Source organism: Danio rerio, chromosome 13 (assembly GCF_052040795.2).
Source record: "Danio rerio strain M-AB ecotype USA chromosome 13, GRCz13ab, whole genome shotgun sequence".
Taxonomy (NCBI): domain Eukaryota; kingdom Metazoa; phylum Chordata; class Actinopteri; order Cypriniformes; family Danionidae; genus Danio; species Danio rerio.
The window spans coordinates 22,586,441-22,609,697 of NC_141033.1; the positions used below are offsets into that span (position 1 = coordinate 22,586,441).

The 23,257-nt window shown below is 35.5% G+C and overlaps 1 protein-coding gene and 1 long non-coding RNA gene across 3 annotated transcripts in view; one reads left to right on the plus strand and one right to left on the minus strand.

Annotated features, from left to right (window-relative positions):
* atrnl1a (attractin like 1a) overlaps positions 1–23,257 on the plus strand; it is a 465,931-nt gene that overhangs the window by 359,438 nt on the left and 83,236 nt on the right. The gene's annotated exons all lie outside the window — the stretch shown is intronic.
* LOC147841045 (uncharacterized) lies at positions 1,250–17,849 on the minus strand. Its single transcript, XR_015505901.1, has 3 exons — positions 17,569–17,849; positions 6,618–6,686; positions 1,250–2,529 (listed from the first exon to the last, which is right to left on the minus strand). It is a non-coding gene; the product is annotated as an uncharacterized LOC147841045 (long non-coding RNA).

A 23,257-nucleotide genomic window follows, 5' to 3' on the forward strand; every position in this document is an offset into this window, starting at 1 on the left:
GTTGGATCCACACACTTGCTCTGAGGGGGAACTTTATTGATCTGTTCGTAATAGTTTGCTCTTCAAGGTCAATAGGGCTGCCTAACAGTAGCTTTGAATTACAGTGAGTCTGAATCTCTGATTGTCACGAGAGAGAATGAGCACTGTTCGGTAGTACTGTTTTTGTTCTGGTTTTAGTTTAATTAGATGATTCAATGAAGCTTCTGTTCTGTAAACGAGCTCTTGAATGCAAATAGTTCATGATAGTTATGATAATGCAACACATTTCATTTGCATGCACCACAGCATTCTTAGAGAATTCATGCAAAGTGATTTCATTTTGTCACATTGTTTTAGTGGGTGACATAAAGGTCAGTCATTGTGTCTTTGTGCAGTTACTTGAAAAGATTTTTTGTTCCATTTAGGTCACGATTCAAAACCAGGGACTCCATCTTTACACAGAGTTTTTTAGTTAATAAAACAATTGACAATATTCATTATCCAAATTTTACTTAAAAAAATTACGAGTTGATCCCCACACATTTTGATTTTGATTCACAACCACTGTTGCATTTAGGTCCATTTCAGTTACTGTGTAATGGTCATTTTGCACATATTAAAGACGTTCTGTCTCTCTTTACGCTATGAAATATACAAGGAAGAACTTCAGACTATTCAGTTTACACTAATGACTTCAGAAAAACTGATTAAAAAATGATGTTGCTCATTAATTATATTATATTATATTATATTATATTATATTATATTATATTATATTATATTATATTATATTATATTATATTATATCATATTATATTATATTATATTATATTATATTATATTATATTATATTATATTATCTGCACCGGAATTGTAGTTTAAGTGATATTTGTGGTTTAAATTAAATACTGGGCGCAGTGGGTAATGCTGTTGCCTCACAGCAAGATGGTCACTGGTTCGAGCCCTGGCTGAGTCAGTTGGCATTACTGGTTAGAGCTTGCATGTTCTCCCTGTGTTCGTGTGGCTTTCCTCCAGGTGCTCCGGTTTCCCCCACAGTCCAAAGACATGCACTATAGTTGAATTGAATAAGCTAAATTGGCTGTTGTGTATGGGCGTTTCCCAGTGATGGGTTGCAGCTGGAAGGGCATTCGCTATGTAAAACATATGCTGGATTAGTTGGAAGTTCATTCCGCTGTGGCGACCCCAGATTAATAAAGGGACTAAGCCGAAATGAAAACGAATGAATGAATGATGATCCACTTCAAATGTTGACCACTGTATATTTTTATTAAATGAAATGTAAAATAAAGTTTTCAACATAAAAATGTATGTGCACACATTTATATAAACTCTTTACATCAATTATTTAACTTATTATTTGTTTATTATTACCCTCATATATTATTTGTTTTGTAATGTATCTATGTATGCAGCTATTTGTTCACATGTTCTTGTTTATAAAATAAATTCTTGCATGTAATAACTTTACAAATGAAACTTTTTCTGATACCAAATTAACAAAAAAAAAAAAAAAAAAACACCGGCTAACTAATAATTAACTAGATTATTAGATATGTTTTACAGTGTAATTGTTAAATTGTCAAAACATACATTTAAACTATTACTATAATTAACTTGCATTGTATATAATCAATAGCACTGACATGTGTGTCTAACACAGATCTGTCACCATTACATTCTGTATGGGGTAAAATTAAACTCACTTTAAGTTGACTTTTACTACAAATCATATAAAAAATGCCACCCTTTCTTCTTCTTCTTCTTCTTTTTTTTTTTTTAGAAAAGCTGCAACAAATCCAGTTATCCGGAGCCACAAACAATCCGAAAAATTCAACTGGAACTGATTAGAGACATAAAGAGCAGGGAAAGTAAATTACTAATAAAAGGCATAAAACATGCCATTTTCTCTTGTCTCTCCTCAAGCCTAACCCCAGATTTTAGTAATCCCATCTGGGAAAGTCTTGGTCATCTTGATCATTAATTAACCCATACTCAACCCAGGCCTTTGTGTCTTCTCGAGAAGACAGATGCCTGGAGCATCGACTAATGAACCCTCTCCACCTTCCGGCCATGCATTTCACCCAACAGCCCTTCCTCTGTTCCTCTATTAGGTTAGGGCTAACTGACGCAATCTTCCTCAGCCAGGTGGACCATAGCGGGGAGTCGATAAGTTTGAGTGCGGGTGCTTACAGTCCCCTCCACATGGACAAAACTAACAGGAGTGGGTCTTCAAAGCCGATTGAGCGGGACAGATGTCCTCGAAACGGCGCATCCCTGATCGCTGGAGCAAATCACATCTCTCAGCCAGACTGTAGTCTAGTCTTGCATACTAATGGTGGAGATGAGACGTCTCTGTGTGTGTAATCATTTTTGGGAGACCCGTGTTGGGTGTCTCGCCGGCTGGTTCAAGGAGAAGATTAGAGTGAGGGCAGAGCGGAGAGGTTGTCTGGACACTGCTCTCTTGTCTTGCATGTCTGGGCTGTGGTTTATTCCCTCCCACTCTGTCTGTCTGAGAGAGCCAGGCAGTGACTGAGACCAGCAGTCCAGAGTGAGACGTAACAGGAGTGGACAGTGACAGAGATGAACTTTTAGCAAACTAAATAACAATTCAAAGCATCATAGACAAGTCATAGCAAATAAAATTAACATGTCTTGGTTTGTCTACACCTCTCACTGTAATAATTCTGTCTAGCTGGGCATTTTAAGCAGAACTAATTTGGGATATGCTTATGCAGTCATTTTTTTGTAATGGATCTGTTTGTCTGTGTTTGTTCCGGATAGACTGTCAGTTTGAGCATAAATGGAGTTTTTTTTTTTAAACAATATGCATTGTTAGGACAGCATTATTCTTAAAGGGATAGTTCTCCCAAAACTCAAAGTCAAAACTTCAGTCATTAGCCCCTTTTACAGATACAAACTTGTATGTGTGAACATGCCCATTTTGAAAACACTGGTGATTTCGTTCCCACAATTTTCTGGAAAGAGAAGTTGTAGAATTACCGGTAATTTGCTGCAATGCTGCGCTATGTGAATGCAGAAGAAAAATTGCCGGAAAGAGCATGTTCATGTCTAGAATGTGCTGTCGTGAGATGTTCCAGACACATTTAGCTGCTAGATGTTAGTCAGATAACGTTTCTATCTTCCCTCTTCATGCCAACTGTGGAAAAAAATATCGCTAAAATGCTTATGATAAACCGCTGTTTGTTTACCTTCAAGCTGTGCTTCAGTTGCTTGATGCGTGTGTATGGGAAGTGAAGGAGTGCTCAGATGACCGCTAGCACTCACGCATACTATGTACATCTCGACATGCAAAAGTGTTCTTCCATATGTTTTTATCGAAGTTGTTCACAATACTTATTCATCTAAAGAATTTGTAATGTAATCAAATGTGTAAACATTTAGCCATGGTTAGCACTTCTGCCTTTGGATGTCCCTAAGACGAAGCAGTTGCATGAATGCTAAAAGCTTTAAAAAAAGTGTTTACAAATACAATACAAAAATGTTTACAAATACAAGCGCAGATGTCTAACCGTACGTTCACACCGAAAGCGGTGAGAGCGTCCAAGGTTGCTCTGGCCGCCCTGGCGACAATGCTGTCTGCCTTCAGCTCCGGCGGCGAGAGCCTCAAAACTCGCTACATTGATCTCGTACTTAAAGGAGCCGTTGCAGCATTATCAGTTACATTCCTGCATAAGACATGTTTTTAGCGTGAAAATGTTGCGCACTTCTTATCAAATTTATATAACAATGGAAGATCAAGTTGCATGTGGTGTGGCTTTGCTCTATTTATCCAATATGTGTCCATATGTCTGAAATATCCTGATGCAGCAGTACTGTTTTGTACTGTCACATCGCGTGAGATTCCCGCTTTTTAAAGATAAATTTATATAACATTAATGAACATGAGTAACCCGCCAGTAACTTATTTAATGTATGTTCCTGTAAGAAAACATTGTAAATAATTGGAAATCTGGCGACCGCAATAATCAAACCCTTGGGAAAAACTGTGGTCGGAACCAAAGTTCACAGGTCTGTGTTCCCTGAACTGCTATCAAGCGGTGGACGTCTTTATTCTGATTGCTTGCCGCCGAACCGCGTCATAGCTCATTACCATAAAGTTGACTTCATTTCAACTCTCCTCGACGCTCATGCCGGCGAAGACGCGCCGCGCTGCTCCTCGCCGCTTATTGTCGCAGGCTCTCATTGAAAATGAATGACTTCCGGCTACTTTGACGCTCTCGCCGCTTTCGGTGTGAACGTACGGTTAAGCTCATTTCTGGTAAATGATGTCAGAATTTACCGGTATTTTGGAATGGATGTGTGAATGGTCCTTTTAATTTCCGGAACGTCCTAGCCCGTGTGAGCAGCAGATTTTTTAATTTACCGGTGAAGCCAAATTTGGTAATCTGGTAATTCTCTGGATATTTATTGCTATCACTTTGTAAAGGGGGCTATTGTTTAATACTCATTCACTTGACAGATCAGAATGTTAAAACAAACAAAAGTATCTTGAAAAATGCTGAAAACCTGTAACCATCCACTTCCGTAGTGTTTGTTTTTCCCAATATGGAAGTCAAAGGTTACAGGTTTACGAACCAAATTTAAATTTTTGAGTAAACTATTCCTTTAATAAGTCAATGAATATTTTATTAGAGCTAATCTGAAAACACTCATTTGTTTAGAAATTCAACAGGTGAGTGATTTTATTGATGAGATAATGTATATTCATCAAAAGATTTGTTACTATAATTTAATTAGTGATAAAACAAGGTGCTGGCAAGTACAGCAACACTGTATGCTACAGCTATATCACCCTGCAGCTGAAGACCGGTTACTCACAGTAGCTAAGCAGGGCTGAGCCTGGTCAGTACTTGGATGGGAAACGACATGGGAAAACTAGGTTGCTGTTAAAAGTGGTGTTAGTGAGGCCAGCAGGGGGTCTGTGGTCTGTGTGAGTCCTAATGCCCCACTAAAGTGAAGAGAACACCATACTGTCTGGATAAGATGTTAAACAAAGGGTCCTGGCTCTCTGTGGTCATTAAAAATCCCATGGGTAGGGGTATCCAAGTGGATTTTTCACACTTGTGGTGGTGTGGAGAGACCCCCCTCATAATTGTGAAGTGCTTTGTTTGTATGGCCATATACGTTAAATATAATATACAATATAGATATATAGATATATATAAATTGGGTAAACAAAATTGACCGTACTGTATGAGAGTGTGTATGGTTGCTTCACAGTACTGGGTTGTGGCTGGAAGGGAATTCGCTACATAAAACATATGCTGGAATAGTTGGCAGCTCATTCCGCTGTGGCGACCCCTGATATAAAGGACTATGAATAAATGAATAAATGAAAACAAGTTACTGTACTGACATTTTGTCACCTTAGAATTATAAGCTTTTATCTGACATTTTTGTTAAAATTGAGTTATTGAAATATTCTTATTAAATGACAAGTTATTTACATTAAAGTAAGTTTTTTTTAAAGATGTTTACATTTTTAGACTTTTAATAAAAATAAAAAAAAAAATGATACACAAATACTGTTTGCTATGGAATGCAAAAAACTTTGAAGCTCAATATCTCAGTAGCATTCAAAATGCAGATCAAACCTTATAATTCCAAGGTGTTGATTTTGAGTTTATCATTAAACAATGCACTTAATAAGTATGTTAAAAATGTTTCTGATTTTATGACTTTTTAGATAGAGATCAATTATTTAATCGTTTTATTTATATCCCAGTAGTTATTTAATTAATTAAACAAATTTGTGTGTTTCCATTTAAATGTGAAGTAAATCTATTTAAAGTTTACACACAAACATATCAACAAATAAGTATTATCAATTCAGTCTATTTGCATCGCCATAATTCGGTGCGTAATAAATGATTGATTGTAAGTCAGTGAGTAATCCACTCAAAAACACAATGAATCATTCAGCAACAAAATCTGTATTTATGTGAAGGAATCATCCCAATAACAGCTAGTTTAAAACACAGTGATTCAGAAGCAAAAAAATGACTGACCAAAAACAAAACTGTTACAGTATATAACTGTTAAAAATAATTTACTCAAATAGTTTTATTCAAATGTACTAATCTGATTCATTCAGCAGAAAAATACGTGTCTACAATTAATTCACTGAGTCATTTTTTAAAAGTTGTTCAAGAACACCAATTACAGTAGTTTCAGGAGCAAGATTCATTCAGTTGATTCAATCAAAAAAAATATTAATTAAGGAACTTTTGAGTTTATGAGTGAGTCAATAAATTATTCACCCAATTATTCATACAGATGATTATATTTAGTATAAATCTATAAATATAAATAATTTTAGTTTAGTTTAGTTTTTTTTTAGTTTACATTTTTTAAAATTATTTTATTAAATTCATATTTTCCACAACCCTATGAAAGCAGATCATTAGTGGGGGAAAATGTTTACTACTGTTCTCCAGATCGTGTTTTGATTCTGCTGATTAGCAGTTTGGCTGATCTTATTATCCCTGCAGTATCCAGTGCAGCGCTGCATGCTCTGCTAGTGGCCATTGCAGAATGTCAGAGAGACAGAGAGCTAGAGGAGGAATCAGACATAGCAAGCGCTGGGCACTAATTACCTCTAGCCTGCCGCCACTCAAGTGCCAACATCTGCTGCAATCAGGCCAGTTCTGCTCTCAGCCGAGGAGCTGTTGAAGAGAAAGCCTCTCAAGAGTCAACAAGCAGTCAAACGGCACCAGCTCTACACTTATCTCTCTCTCTCTCTCCCTTTACTTTAAAGACTGCACTGCAAGGACAGCTAGTTTAAAGGCAAGAGGAGTTGTAAAAAGTGTCTATGTGAGCTGCATGCATTTATAAGGATGCGTGTGTGTGTGTGTGTGTGTGTGTGTATGTGTGTGTGTGTGTGTGTGTGTGTGCGCGTGTGTGTGTGTGCGTGTGTGTGAGAAAAGGGAAAATTGTGTGCATATGAGCCTTTCAGTGAGTTGTAATCGCCTGAAGCCTTGTAGATACAGCTCATGTTACATTTGCATATGCATTTAACAGCCTATTTATACTTGTTAGTGGCTTGTGTTAATGGCGAGTAAATTCTGTATAGCAGCCATATGCTCTATTTACTTGCCTAATAAATGTTTCTGGATTTTTTTTTTCAAATTGAGATGGCATTTGTAAGCACTATTTTTTATGAGTACCTTATATTTCTTAAAGGAACTGTTTCACAAAAATATATAATTGTTTATTCATGTTAAGACACACACAGTCTTATTCCTAAAGATTTGAGTATGTTTGTTAAAGGTGCCCTATAATGAAAATCTGGGTATACCAAGGCATAGTGGAATAATAAGAGATTAGCATATAAAAATGTCATATTGTGAGCCTCAGAAACCACTGTTTCCTTGTTCTCATGTAAATTCAACAAATGTAAAACTCAGGTGGAAAATGATTTCAAATGATTTCCAATCAGAAAAAAAAAAAAGACTTATGGGCCATGCCCCCTGCATTTGCATGTTTGCCTACTTTAGGTCATTCATCCAGACTTGACGAGCAGCTGCATCATCAAGAGTTCACAGACTCGTACAGTATGTAGCTCTGAGATCATTAATATAAACATTTCAGGCTGCGTTTAGCTAAATATTTTCTAGTGAGAAAACAATGATAGTTTCCCTACCTTAGTTATTTTTAGCTTAAATTTGAGCAAACTCATTTAATCTTTTATAGTCTTTAATTTAACTTACAATGTATGACACTTTTATTTTGAAAAAAATTCACTAAGCGTTACTGGGAAAAAAAGCACAAAACTTGTTCAAGAACGTTTCAGAAGGCAAAATGCAAGATTTACAGATTATAGATTCTTTCACCTCAATTCGGAAAAGTCATAAGCTATGTTTAGTTACATCTTTTGTTAATTTATTTATTTTTTTTATTTGATGTGTGTGTTTCAACAATCACATGTACATCTCTATGACTCTCTTTTGTCAATTATTTAACAGATCTGTTGAGCAAAATAGGTTAACTTTACCTTGTGCTTTGTGTGTTGTGTGTCTTTAAGAGCTGCACGTCAAAGCTGAGCTCATTAATATTCACAATAAAATCCATATATGGTCAATCATGGACCTTCTGTTACAGTCTAGTGTTTTGTGTTAAGTCACATGACTTTCCGAGGTGGGAGTAAGTCACACATGTGCAAGTCACAAGCAAGTCTCAAGTCATAAGCTTCAAGTCTCAAGCAAGTCAAGTCAATTTTTTACAGACCCAAGTCAAGTCAAGTCAAGTCACTGCTTATTTCAAGTCTCATCAAGTCGTAGCTTGGTCTAGCAAGTCACTTTCAAGACTATCTATTATATATATATATATATATATATATATATATATATATATATATATATATATATATATATATATATATACACACACACACACACACACACACACACACACACACACACACACACACACACACAGAGACAGTATATACAGTATATACACTGTCATTTGAAATGACACTTTCAACACTAGTGAATCAGATGGCTTTCTGCTCAGGGGAATGAGTGTGCTTAAATCAAAGCCATTAAAATATTATACTATTAATTAAACGAGACCGTAAATCACAAAACCAATCTTATAGTGCACAGGTACATTTTTTTGGGAAAAAATATTGAATCAAAATGATAATTTTTTCTTTTATTGCAAAAAACATTATAATATTAAAAAAGTAAAGATTATCTTCCTCAACGACATTTTGTACATGTCAATAACTCCAATAAAAATGTTTTGATTTGTAATATGAATTGCTAAGAATGAACTCTAAAGGCAATTTTGAACCTTTAGATTTTTAGATAACACTTATAGCCTATTTCACATACGTTACAAATTTTTGAGATCCATGGTCTGAAATGGTTTCTTGTTTTGCCCAACTTAATTTTTCATTTTTTCCCCGATAAATTGTTTTTAAAAAGATGCATGCGAGTAAAAAAAAAAACTGGAATATAGCATTTAACAGATTGTTTTAATGCAATCTTTTTTTTTTTTTTTTTTATTAAACGTAACCCCTAATATGTCAAAAACTTAAACGTTAAATATTAGCATACAAATACAATACTATCAGTGCTTCTCACAGGTTTGAAATATACTTGGATTGCTGGATTGAAACACACCATTTACCCACATCACATAAATAGTTAGGCTACCTATATGCGACAAATAAAACATTACATTTTTTACAATACTTTCATTTATTATGACAATGTTATACACTGTTTACTTTCAATGGGTTAAAGTAAAAATAAAAATAAAAACTTTAAAAAGACATCCACTTTCTCTTACCTATTCAGGAGCCATATATGCACCTCTGACAGGCCAAATCTGCTTCTCTCTCTTTCAAGTTCAAAGGAAACTTGAATGCAAAAGCATTTTAGATATGTCTATAAAATAGCCTATGTATTAGCCTAATGACATCATCAAATTAATAAGATATACAGCAAATGAAAAATAAATGACATAAAAAGGAATAAAAACAGAATAGCTCTAAAAATATTCATAAATAATCATATTTACAAGATTTAAACATGTAGAATATTTAAAGAAGGCTAATGCTTTGATTACTAGTGGTGTAGGTATATTTTGCAGCCAGTTTAAATGAGTAAGGAGCAAGGATTTTCCACTACATAGATCGCGGATGTTTGGTTAAATTAGGCGGATACAAAACAGTGTAGAAGAATGATAACAAATGTAATAGACAGCCCGCCCGAATGTGACAAGCATTGAGTCAGACTAAATATTATAAACTTTGATTAGCCGTCTTGTTTGTAATTTTTAAACCCGTAAAATAGGCGTTTATCTTTGGTGGGATGCCTTTTAATTTTCATCACCGTATCTGATGGAAGAATAGCAAATCAATTGTTCAAATTAATTGTTCAAATGAATCATTTAAAGTGGTTCTTCTGAACCAAATGATTCAGGTCAGATCCAGTTAATACTGCGCATGCGTGACTTAGAACTTTCGGTTTTGTTTTTGTGTTTAAATGCATACTATATAACAAACAGTTGTGTATTTGACAAAAAACATTTTTTTTCGAGTCATTTAACTTAAGTCCAAGTCAAGTCTCAAGTCATGACAGCCAAGTCCAAGTCAAGTCGAGGCTTTTTTGGATATTTCGCAACTAAGTCTCAAGTCCTAAATTTTGTGACTTAAGTCTGACTCGAGTCAAGTCATATGACTCGAGTCCCCCATCTCTGCTTTCCCATGTGCTGTGCTCCATGTGCTTTATGTTTGCGTCATGTGATTCCTTTGTTCTGTTTTCCCACTGTTAGTTAATGTAATGTTCTTTGTATTCAGTTCATTATGTTTTGTGTATTTACTGTATACTGCTGTGTTTTTTTCAGTCCTTTGTCCGGTATTGAATTGTCCACATCCCCTTGTCATTCCAGCATGTTGATGTTCCAGTGCCTGTAGTAATAGTTGTTAATAAATATGTGTTATTTTGATAATTCCAGAGTTTCATGCATTTATAGCGTGAGCAATTGTGACATCTTCTGATTAAAGGGGTATTTTATGTAATAAATGAGTAATTTAACTTGCCAAAGCCATAAATCCATTATGTAGATATCAGAGAACAATTTCACTTTTTAAACCAATGCAGTATATGGCACCTTTAAGTGCTTGACGTGGGATGAAATGCTGCAATTAACATTTTGTCAGATTTTTTAGCAAATTGCGTGTTTTTGTGTTTGTTTTTTTATTCAGAATTGCAAGAGAATCATGATCACTTTAAACAAAAACGTTGTGATTCCTAAATGTATCCAAAACTATGCAGCTCTACCTTTGTTTCTTTATAAATGGAACAACACAGAAGGAATATTCGAGAAAATTGGGAAACCAAACATATTGATTTCCAATGTATTTAAAAAGTGCTTCCTTTATTTATGGCATAAATAAACCAACTCAGCACTTTGGGAAATCACTTTAGTAAATCGAACTTTGCTTTGGAGTTAACAATCTTTCACAGTAGTCTTGGCCTACATTGTTTTATAATACCTCCGCTTTTTACTTCAGTTAGTATCTTGACTTCCAAGTATCCACATTTACTTCTAAGGATTCAGGGACTTTCTGGAAGTTTTGAGTTGATTTGAGACAATTCTGAGATAGAAGATGATTTGCTGTTATTTCTCTCAGGCTAAGCTCTGGCGTAGAGATGTCCCGGTTTCCAGGCGCCTGTGGAGATGTCCCCTGCTGTCATCCCTACATGCCTCACTTCCAAACATTAACTTTATAATCTTTGAAATGTTGCATTCTGATGCTACATAACTTTTGTAGTTTTGTGGTTGTTTGTCCAGTTTTGGGTTTCTGTAATAAGAATCTGTGCCTGAAGGTTGTGCCCATGACTTTTGTTCTTTGTTGTTGCTCTTTTTTTATTCTTAAACTTAGATTTGGAGGCCATTGATGCAGACTGGCCTAAAATAAGATGGTTAAAACAGGCCTGCTCTACCAGCCCAGGGTATAATGAAATAAAAGCTTAGCCTTTGGATAAAACTGACCTACAAAACATTTATAGGCAGTGGTTGTTTTGTTGTACCCGATGTGTTGATGGCATGGTGCATGGAATATTTAATAATTTAGAAATACATAACAATACCTGATAAACTTGGAGGGCATTTCAGGCTCCCAAAGGGCAATATTGTTTATTTTTATGTACTGTCATTTTACATCTGTATCGGGAATTTACAGTGGACACAAACTGAGCTGCTGCCAGATATAATCGTAGATATCTTAAACATGAATCATATCTAATATTAAGAGTTTCAAACTAAAACTTACATAACTTTCTCTTCAGTTCCCTCTGTTGTTCAATCTGTTTGATGCGTTAACTTTTTATAATACTGGTGTTTTGCAGTACAAACAAAATTGGTACATACCCCGATTGTGAAGTTGTTTAGCAATTAAGCACATTGGGAAGTTTTTAAGGGACTATTTTTAAATTAATATTAATACAATCTAGAAATTAAATTCAAACATGATCATTGATGATCATTGAAAGGGATATATGATCTGTTTCTCTGATGTCTTTCTGCAGATGAAACACTGAGCAATTACTGTACTTAAGATGTGAGATATTCATCCAAGTTTATTTGATGCTATAACTAATAGTAATGCTCAGATTAGCCAAAGTAAAGACATAAAATTAGTTTAAAATTAAATAATGCATATAATTAGCCTTGTATTTGTGGTAAACATGCATTAAAAAAAATAAATAAATAAATCATAAACGTGTATATTGCATAAGGATTATTTTAAAAGGGTTTGTTTAACTTTGCTAACTTTTTGTTAAACAAGTGCCAGTGCATACATGCATATCATATAGACATAGGAATAAACTGAACCCAATAATTGTAACAAAACAATATTTACTACCTTATTTTGTATCCACAAACACAAGCACTTTACATATCTTCTCCCCATTAAAACAGCACTATAAACTGCAAATTGTTCCATCAGGTTACTGCAATATTGACAATATAGTTTTTTTTTTTTTTAAGACAGACAAGACTTTAATTAAAGTTTAATTAAAAAATGCAGTCAGTAAAAAAAAAAATAATAATATATATATATATATATATATATATCTTTCTGCATTAAAAACACAGTGACTTTCAAAACCAAAGTTCTGAGCGGTCCTTTTTGTCTTTTTTTAATGCACTTAAACAACAATATAATATTTAACATTACATTTACATGACACATTGATATATTGCAGTTGTTCTTATTAAATTGATGCACCATTTTTATCATTTTAAATTCTCAGAATTCTAGTCAATCTAGTTAATTTGTGATTACCAAGAATGCCCGTCACAGAATCTGGAAGTTAATTGTAAAAGTAAATAGAGTGCATGACTTTCATGTGTACATGTGAACTTGTTTAACACAGTGCACTTTCCTGCTTCAACAGTATAATGACATTCTGTTATTTCCAGCAAATTAAATTTGATCTGTAATTTCCTCTAAATTAAATGCGGACATGGTTTGTGGAAAAGCTGATGGTAGGTCATAAACTCGATTGGGCGTCTTTCTCAGCTTCAGCATCCCTCCACAAGTCTGAAGGTTTTATCCCGGCTGATGATGCCATAATGTCGGTCCATATTACCATCTCATCTGAAGGGCATAAGCCTGCACTATCCACAATCCCATCCTGTCCAGCTCTCTGTTTGTATGCTTTATTATCCAGAAGCAAAGCTCCATAGGGATTGTGGTGGATTCTGCCTCACGGCCCTTGCTGGAGATTGGTATCGATCAGGGATTGATTGGGTGAACTCCTCGTTAAGGGGATGTCGAGATGAAGCTGTAAATCTGCTGAATCATATTTCAGAGGCTGACTCGCATTGATGCAGCCCACCGGAGGGTTCTTTAATTGGTGGAGGCCTTCAACTTCTTTCCTGCCTTGTATTGTTTGGATAGGAAGGATTAGCGGTCCAGAGAAATTTGAGGGCAACGACAAACTTTGATTAAGATATCTGAAACCGCACTGTAGATATTACAGTTAAGCAAGCTTTTTTCCCTTCGTAACAAATTGCTTCTCACCATACTGAAGTTGAACTAAATATGACCCTTGAGGCAAAGTGCAAAGACTATTTGCTTTCACCTTTCAAGATAATATATCCAACTTTTGCAATTTATAAATGAAAGTCAAAGGATACTCCATTATAAGCAGGCTGGATTTTGAGTTTTTGTGTGACTCTTTTCTTTGAGAGAAATGTAGTTATGCATGGTTGATGAAGGGTATTAGGCGCACTTTTGCTGTCACAAGAAGCGGATATGTCTGCTTGTGTCTGTTCTCTGTTAGCCGTGACTTTCTTAACCTTCAATTCAGGAGGAAATGCTTTACAAACTCTAACAGATTAAAGACGTGCTGTCAGTGGACTGTGTCTGCTCTAAAGGTGAGGTCACGCTGGTCTTTGTTCCTTATCCACTTTCGGTCATATACAAGCAAGCATAGATGATGACAATCAAATACACTCTAGTTTGGTCTATTTTAACCTTATGTATATGGAAAAGAAGGACGACTAGCTGAGGTTGTAAACATCACTGCACGACCTTGTTACTGGAAAACCTGGCAATATAGTGAAGGTGCAATTTACAGCACTGAACAAGTCATGGCAATATAAAAGGTCATGCAAAAGTTATGGGGAAAATAGAATCTTAAAAAGGTCATGGAAATTATTATATAGTGAAAATAATTTTTTTTTCAGTTATAAATGCTTATTTTTCTTGTGTTTAAGATTATTATTGTTGAGTGCCTTCTATTTAATACGCTTCTTGAGAATCATTTTCCAGTTGTCAAGTTTTGAATATAATATTACAGAAATCGTTTGGCTAGAAAGTGTGACAGCTCTTGAAAACCCCCAAAGCTCAGAGCTGCATGGTTGTCTGATGTTAGGGAGCATTTGGATACTTTTTATTTGGTCAGGAAAGGAAATCACCTAAATATACTCCTAGCAGTTTGGTAGACCATTAAAAAAGCCTAAGGCCAGAAAGCCAGCTCATGCTAAGTATGTAGTGAATGCTTTTCAGTACTACATGACTGTCTCCGCTTTAGTTGAGCAGTCATGTTACACATCATAGATTGTGTAGAATATAAAGAAAGCCTGACACCTCTGCCTGGTCTGAAACCGATGTTTGCCACCCAAACATTTGTGAAGTGATAAAATAAATCATGAAAGAACACACATGAATCAGGAGTTCTCACATGAGACTAGATCTAACCCTGTCAGAAGTGGCTGTTTGCACTGAAAAGGGGGGAAGGCTGCAAAGAGTAAAAATCTTTCGTACTTTCCCATTAGCTTGGTTTCTACCAAAGTGAAGCAAATCTTTTAAAATCTTAAAAAAATTCAAATACATGACAATCAAGTGATGGAAACTCTGAATAAATATTTGGTCAGTTTTTTTCCAGTAATGGAAGATGAAAACACAATTGCTGAATGAAATTACATTGCATGAACTTTACACCCACTATTGTTTTTCATTTGTAACTAGGTTTGTAATACTACTATGAGCTGCTCTAAAAAAGAAATGAAAAGGCACTTTATTCACATTTGTGAATAAACAAACTCTGGACCACCCCTTTAACTTAAAAAAATTAATTTGCAGGTTTAAATCGAGTTAAAGGGGTGGTCCAGAGTTTGTTTATTCACAAATGAAAAACAATAGTGGGTGTAAAGTTCATGCAATGTAATTTCATTCAGCAATTGTGTTTTCATCTCCCATTACTGGAAAAAAACTGACCAAATATTTATTCAGAGTTTCCATCACTCGATTGTCATGCAATACTTCAAAATGTAATTCAAAACAATGTGATGGAAATTCAGCTATTGACTGTAGTAATCACTGATGTAATCACTTACAACACAATTCAAGCAGTACAGTAATAATGCAATACAATAGATACTACATAGTTGTTAGCTTTTTGAGCAAATGCATGCAATATTTTTTTTTAATTGATGCATGATAGATACATCCAGAAAGCTTATATTAGCAGCATTTATAGTGATAATATAAGCTACATAATAAAGACTTATTTTACTGTTGTTGCATTTGTTCTGAAGTGTTGGTTTTTTTTCTCAGCATTCTTAGTGATATGTAATTTTTTTTTTTTCAATGCCACGCTTGATGTCACTGTTGGCCAACTTGCATCCCTTTAGGGATCCTAGTAAAAATAGCTTTTGGGGAAGCAGACCTGATATCTTGTTTCTATGATTGAGTTCCTGTGAGCTGTCCTACCAGCTGCAAAAGCCTTATTGTCATTCAAATTAATGAACACCAGTTGACCTCCAATTCCAGGCATTTTTTGGCAAGTGCAAATATAAGCTAAATTGTATCTTGCATTAGGATAGATAGATAGATTGATTGATTGATTGATTGATTGATTGATGGATGGATGGATGGATGGATGGATGGATGGATGGATGGATGGATGGATGGATGGATGGATGGGTTGGTTGGTTGGTTGGTTCATTTGTTTGTTCATTCAACATGCAATCTAAACTTTGACATTATATTCTGTTGCCATAATTTGCATCTACTTTGTCCCACAAATAGTGACTATAGAATATAGAATGTCTAAGTGAGTGCACCCATAGCTGTTCTGACCTCTCTGTTGTATAATTGACCATCATGACCACATTGTGAGCAATCTAATCCACATGAAAACACTTGCTTGATGACTCGCTCATCATTTACACCAGAGTAAATCATCAGCCTCCCTCTTCTGCTAAATCCACACAGTCTTTAAATCCTCATCATGAATAAATTGCATTATGACAATGAAAAGGAATATATGAGATGAGAAATGCATGAAGCTGTATTTGCTTTCCAAGAGCACAGCGTCTGCTAATGTATATAGGATTAGCACCTAGCTTTAATGTCACACTAGTGTGTGTGTGTGGTCCCTTGAAATTGGAGATGATAGACTGAGCTCTACAGCTGTACTTAACAGTGTGATTGCGCTCTTTTGCTCTCTTTTTCACACCTACACACACACAGGGGAGCGTATGAATCTCTAAAGACTAAAATGGTAGCAGTCTGTGCACAACACACTGCTGTAGAGAGAAGAGCCAGTGGCTCGGAGGTAAGATTTAGCACTTTGTGAAATGAGAGGCTGGTCTTTTGAGGAGTAATTGCACTTGGAGCTGTTTTGCCTCTGTGCTGCAGTTTAGAGGGAGGAGGTGATAAAGGAGGGAGGGCAAGTAATGGAAAGAGGGATAACACACACAGGCACACATACGCACAGACTGACACACACACCATGGTGCAAATCAGAGCTAATTTGAGAATTTCTTTCAAATGCCAATGCTTTGAAATTTAATTTGCAGGTTTAAATTGAGTTAAAGGGGTGGTCCAGAGTTTGTTTAAGGCTTAGTTGTCTCTATAAGATGCAAAGCAATGTGTGCTCATGCTTCAATTGTAAAACAAAAAAAGAATTATCTTATTTTTTCATATATCCTACTTTGATTATATACTGCTACTCAGCTATAATTCTTAGTTGCTCTGAAGTACCCACCCCAAAAGGCTCTGATTGGTCAGCTATCATAATGTGCTGTGATTTACAGATCGGCTCCACGTTACCAGGAAAAGCGCTACACCTCTACAAGTACGTGCTTTACCATTGTATAAATACTATCATTCAGAGTAGTTGTTAGCTGTATCAGTTTAAGCCTGGGTGAGACAGAAAATGAAGAGTACATAGATGCACCTCATGCTTGCTCTCTAAATCAAAATCTGACAAGTGTCTTTCACATCTATTTGGAATAAGCCTGTGTAAGTAATAAAAATGTTTACAACAGTTTGTTATTTGAGATTTAGAATGCAGGGAAAGCGGCTGCATAGAGAGACACTGCAGCACTGGTGAAGATTTTGGGTGTTTACAGTGATTTGATGGATGAATATGAATTTGTAGCTAAATTGTTACCGGTCCCAAACAGCATTTCCCGTTGTTTACATCTTTGTTTATGTCCTTGCTACTGCATACCTTTAACATTAGACACTGTGCATGTAATAGATCAATTTAAACAAATAAAACTACTTACAGATCTTGGCTCACAATCCACAGCTTCTGCTATTATGGATAGAGCTGCTCCTTCTCTGAGGAGCCTTTAACCGAATCTAGCACTGAACTGGAAGAGATTCTGGAAGCTGTCCCTTTGTCAAATGCTAGCTATATCTTTTTTCACAATTCTCTGGAACATAATTAAAATTGTATAATTGTAAGCACTTGTCTCTTTGTGTTGTGTCCTTTGGAAGCCCAAAATACAGAACAAGCTCTGTGGAAAAAGCAGCGTTTGGATGGCATTTTATCTTTCTCTATTATAACATTACCCCTGGCCATGCCCCTTCAGGTGTATGCACATGGTGAATTGCTAATCTAACTCTGTAAAAGTTAATGTCTCCCTTTGCACTGAACTTTGAGCGTCTTCCATTCAGAGATGTTGTTTGTTCACACAGCTACATTACACATCAACTAAAGTTTAAAATATGATGTAGTGGACCACCCCTTTAACAAATGGAAGTGCAATTTAGTTTTCGAATTTGAGATTAAGATAGAATTTCATAAAGATCATGCAGTGAATTTAACAGATTTCTGCTTTTCTTTACATATATTTTTAGGACAACATGTATCTCAAAGCTTTTATTTACTGGTATTTCATTTATTTGTTGGCTTGTTGATTTATTGTAATTTTTGATATGTTGTTTTTTTTTTTGTAGTTATTTACAATGTAATGTAGTTGGTTAAATTATTATTCATTCATTCTTTCTCTTTTCGGCTTAGTCCCTTTATTACTCTGGGGTCGCCACAGCAGAATGAACCAGTAACTTATCCAGCATATGTTTTTCGCAGTCGATGCCCTTCCAGCTGCAACCCATCACTGGGAAACATCCATACACACTCATTCACAAACACTACAGACAACATAGTGTACCCAATTCACTTACAGTACGTCTTTGGACTTGTGGGGGAAACCAGCACCCAGAGGAAACCCACGCCAACACGGGGAGAATATGCAAACTCCACACAGAAATGACAACTGACCCAGCTGAGGTTTCAATCAGTGACCTTCTTGCTATGAAGCCAATGTGCCTCCCACTGTGCCAATATGCAGCTCTTGTTAACATATTTATTTAAGCAAATTATATTATATTTGCATTTTTTAATGGCAAGCTGTTCATCAATTTCTTCAATTTTAGACACACACACACACACACACACACACACACACACACACATAGCTTTGAAGAGGAGTGCATGAGAGGTAACAGAGAGCACACTTGATGAGGGTTAATGTGAACTGAGGATGTGATGATGGCCACTAAATTGCCACACTCCTCTTCTCTTCACAGCATGAGATGTCAACATACAGTGAAATACTTGTGTATCTACACATTTCTCAGCAGCCTGTCCATCCTTGTCACTGACTATTACAAAAATAAGTGAAGGAGAGAGAACACCTTTGCTCTTATTTCTTCATTACTTCTTCACCATATCGTTCTCTTTCATCCATCACTCTCTATCCCTGTCCTCCCAATCAGTTTCCCTTTTTTTTCTTGCATGCCTCATTTTCTCTGTGGACTTTAGACTCGGTCGTGATCCTGGAGTGAAAGCATTTATAAAACGCTTGTATGACTGCAGAGATGGATCAGACCGTCACTTACATTCAGCTCCGCTCAGCAGAATTACATAACCTTCCCAACTGGACCTGTTAAAATGGAAGTTTCCCGTCTGTGACGATTGATCTACTGTATTTACAGTGTACCATGCCCATACAAAAAGATGTTAGGAGCTCATAGGTCCTGATAAACTCTCAGTAAAGTTATTTTTCATTCTTTAATAACCCCTGGGGTTTATGAAATCTTTGAGATGCCTTGACATTTGTGCTTTTTATAAACATAGTAATGGCTAAAGTCTGGTGTATCGAGCACAAGCTCACTCAATTTATATCGGTTTAGTCCTTTTTTGTTTGTTCTTTTTTAGGCTCGTCAAAGCAGGTTGAACCCATTGAGTACAAACTGTGCAACAGTAGTACAACATGTAAGCAGGATGTGTATAGCATTTTATATGTTTGCAGAGGTGACGCGGTGGCGCAGTAAGTAGTGCTGTCACCTCACAGAAACATACTGTATACTGTATAAGTTTGCGGTTCATTCCAGTATGGCAACCCTAGATTAATTAAAAAAACTGAGCCGAAAAGAAATTGAATGAATGCATATTTTTGCAGAAATTTGTTTGTTTGTTTTTGCTTCATTGTACTACTGGACAGGAAGCAAAGTTGTAGAGGATTGGGAAGGTCAGGATTTAAGCTCAGCCCTGAAGCACAATGCTGCTGTATATCAGCATATTGTTTATGAGGTGACCTATAATAATGTATATGTATGTAAAGTCACTGAAATTTGCTGAAATAACATACTTAAAATGTGTTTTAAGAGGACATACTAAATGTCTTCACAAGGCATTGGAATATTGTATATGGTGGATTTTATTTTTCAATTGCATTTCAATAGGATTTTATTTTTCAATAGCAAACTTGTTATACACTGTGAGAAATCAAATTCCTTCCCCTAATGTTTATATCAATGTGAAGTGCAACTGTGAGGCAAAGAGTCCAGAATATAATCAAAATATAAATATATAGTGTTTCTGCCTGCCATTATGTGAAAGCAGAGGTCACCAATCTCGGTTCTTGAGGGCCAGTGTCCCTACAGGGTTTAGCTCCAACTTGCCTCAACACATCTGCCTGGATGTTTTAAGTATACCTAGTAAGACCTTGATTAGGTTCTTCAGGTGTGTTTGACTAGAGTTGGAGTTAAAACCTGCTGGACACCGGCCCTCCAGGAACAAGTTTAGTGACCCCTGTGTTAGAGGCACCCAAAGTCATCAAGTCATTTTATTTTATTTCCTATATAGCGACCAGATCAAAACCAAAAACAAAATCATATAATGTCCCTTTCCTATAGAACAGGTTTATACTTATGTTATTCATTCATCCATTCATTTTCTTTCTGGCTTTGTACCTATATTAATCAGGGGTCGCCACATCGGAATGAGCCGCCAACTTATCCAGCATATGTTTTACACAGTGGATGCCCTTCCAGCCACAACCCAACACTAAGAAACACCCATACAGTCTTACATTCACATACACTAAGGCCAAATGTAGCTTATTCAATTCACCTGTAGCGCAGGACTTTGGACTTGTGGGGGAAACCGAAGCACCCAGAGGAAACCCACTCAAACACAGGGAGAGCATGCAAACTCCACAAAGAAGGGACATTTGACCCAGCCCGGGCTCGAACTAGCGACCTTCTTGCTCTGAGGCGATTGTGCTACCCACTACACCACTGTGACGTCTTCTGGTTTTTATTTTATGTAAATGATGGCATGTCATTTCTGTCTTTATATGGTTGCACATTTACAATTCTCTGCTCCATGTACATCACGCATGGTGGAATTACACTCAGATGCACACACCTAAACAAGTGCATTCCCACCAGCAGAAAGCCAGATAATAAGTCACTTAACTCCCATCAAAAATGTGACAATCTGAAAAAAAAAAAATATATATGCCCAGCCTGAAAAAATATAAATCCTGCTTTTCGGCATGATGCTGCACTTCATGGGCATCCTATGAGTGGCATCATTTCCATCAATGTATTCAAATATATACTTAGTATTTACTTTCAAACATTTGGTTTCATTTTAATCTAGATTAAAAATGTCAAAAAAATGGCACTCTGATTTTTTGTTTTTGTTTTTTGCATCAGTAAAACAAAACAAAAACAGCTCAGTTTTACTTGTATAGATATTTGGTAAATGAATGCAAATGAAGTATATTTCCATAATAGTAAATAATGCTAGTGGAAATGACTAAAATACAAATAATTTATTGCTATAAATATAATGAATTGCAAATCACCCAATATTGTTTTTACAGAGATAGTATTAAATGCTTTGTTTTTAATGAAGGCTGGTTTTGTGCTGGTCAAAGTACAGTGCAGTGCAGTGGGCCTACAAAATTGATTGCTTGAATAAATAAACATCATATTTCACTTTAACAAATTTTTCACATTTGATCATTTTTCAAAAATGATACAGTAGACTATAAGGTTAGTTTTAAAGCTTAAGTTTTTCACAGTGTTTCATTCATTCATTTTTCTTCGGCTTAGTCTCTCTATTTCAGAGTTTGCCACAGCGGAATGAATCACCACACACTCATTCACACACACTCAAACACTCATGCCAATTTAGCTCATTCAATTTACCTATAGTGCATGTCTTTGGACTGTGGTGGAAACCGGAGCACCTGGAGGAAACCCACACCAACATGCAAACTCCACTCAGAAATGCGGGGGTCAAACTAGCAACCTTCTTGCTGTGAGGGGACGGTGATAACTAGTGAGCCACCGTGCCACCCTCAGTGTTTCCTTTATATAAGTTACAGATACCAATGCTTATTGAGTTGAAAAACTAAATAAGGAATTAGGCGAAACAGAGAAAAGATACCGTAAAATCAGTCAGCTAAAATTGCTATAATCAGATATGTTTCCTGCAAAATGTCTTGTTTTTTCAGAAATATTTATTTGATCTTTTTTGTACTCACAAAACAAAGTCCAAACAACTTTAATTTTATCTTGAGATTGTTCGAGACGATGCTACACCAGTTTGTTCTTCGGTTTCATTTGAAGTATGTTGATCTATAAATGTGACTTAACTTCTTTGCACTCACAGTCCTTTTACGCCCAATTTGGGCATCTGGAGGGTCTTAGCTTTGCATGTTTCCCTCTTTGATAGATCAGTAAGCTCATGATTAAGATGAAGGAGTCAATCAAAGTGAATTTTTTCCTCAAGTTCATCATAGATCTCTACACTGATGTTGGTCTCTCCTTCAATTTTGATGACAATGTCACACAGTCCTAATTAGCACTCAGATGCCCAGTCTGAGATGGCATGTACAGATTATAAACAGTCTTTTGTCTGGTCCTAATGTTGCCTAATGTTCTGAAATGTGGATTTTGGTTTGAACCAACAAAAATGCTTTGCAGTATTATTTGTTTATCACATTGTAAAAATGTTGCTCCATTTGAAGGATTCCCTAAAGTCTATATCTTTGACCTTGTTTCTGAGTAATGTTTGAATCTATTTGATGGCTATGACTTTTAACTAAATTTCTTAGGAATATTAAGTCATAGTAACTATACTTTTAAGTACCCAATAACGTTTTATATATGATTGTGCATATAAAATAGATTTCTAGATGTTCAAAGCTAACATTCCTATGTGTTTTATCATTCCATATTTTCACTTTAATGTTTTATATATCGACTTCATACAGTTATATATAAGCTAGGTTAAATTCAATAACATTAAATATTATAGAATATTTTTTTCTTCCCAGCCTTAATTCAATAAAGGCAAATTTGATTTATATATTATTATAAGCTGTAAAAATTATTTGCTGTTTCAGGCACAAAATTATATAATTTTTTTTCAGCAATTACATTAATGCATATTAAGTACAATTAAATTGTACAATGTTGAATGTTAGAAATGTTACTTTAGTTGAATTCTTTTAAGCTGTAAAAATACTTTACAACATTACTTATTCTATTTTCAAATAAATACGTCATTGGTGGCTAAAAGATAACGTTTCTGTGATTAAACTATAGTGTGCAAAAATAAAGATCTTCAGCAGTTGAAAATAGGATAAAAATTATATATACTTTGAA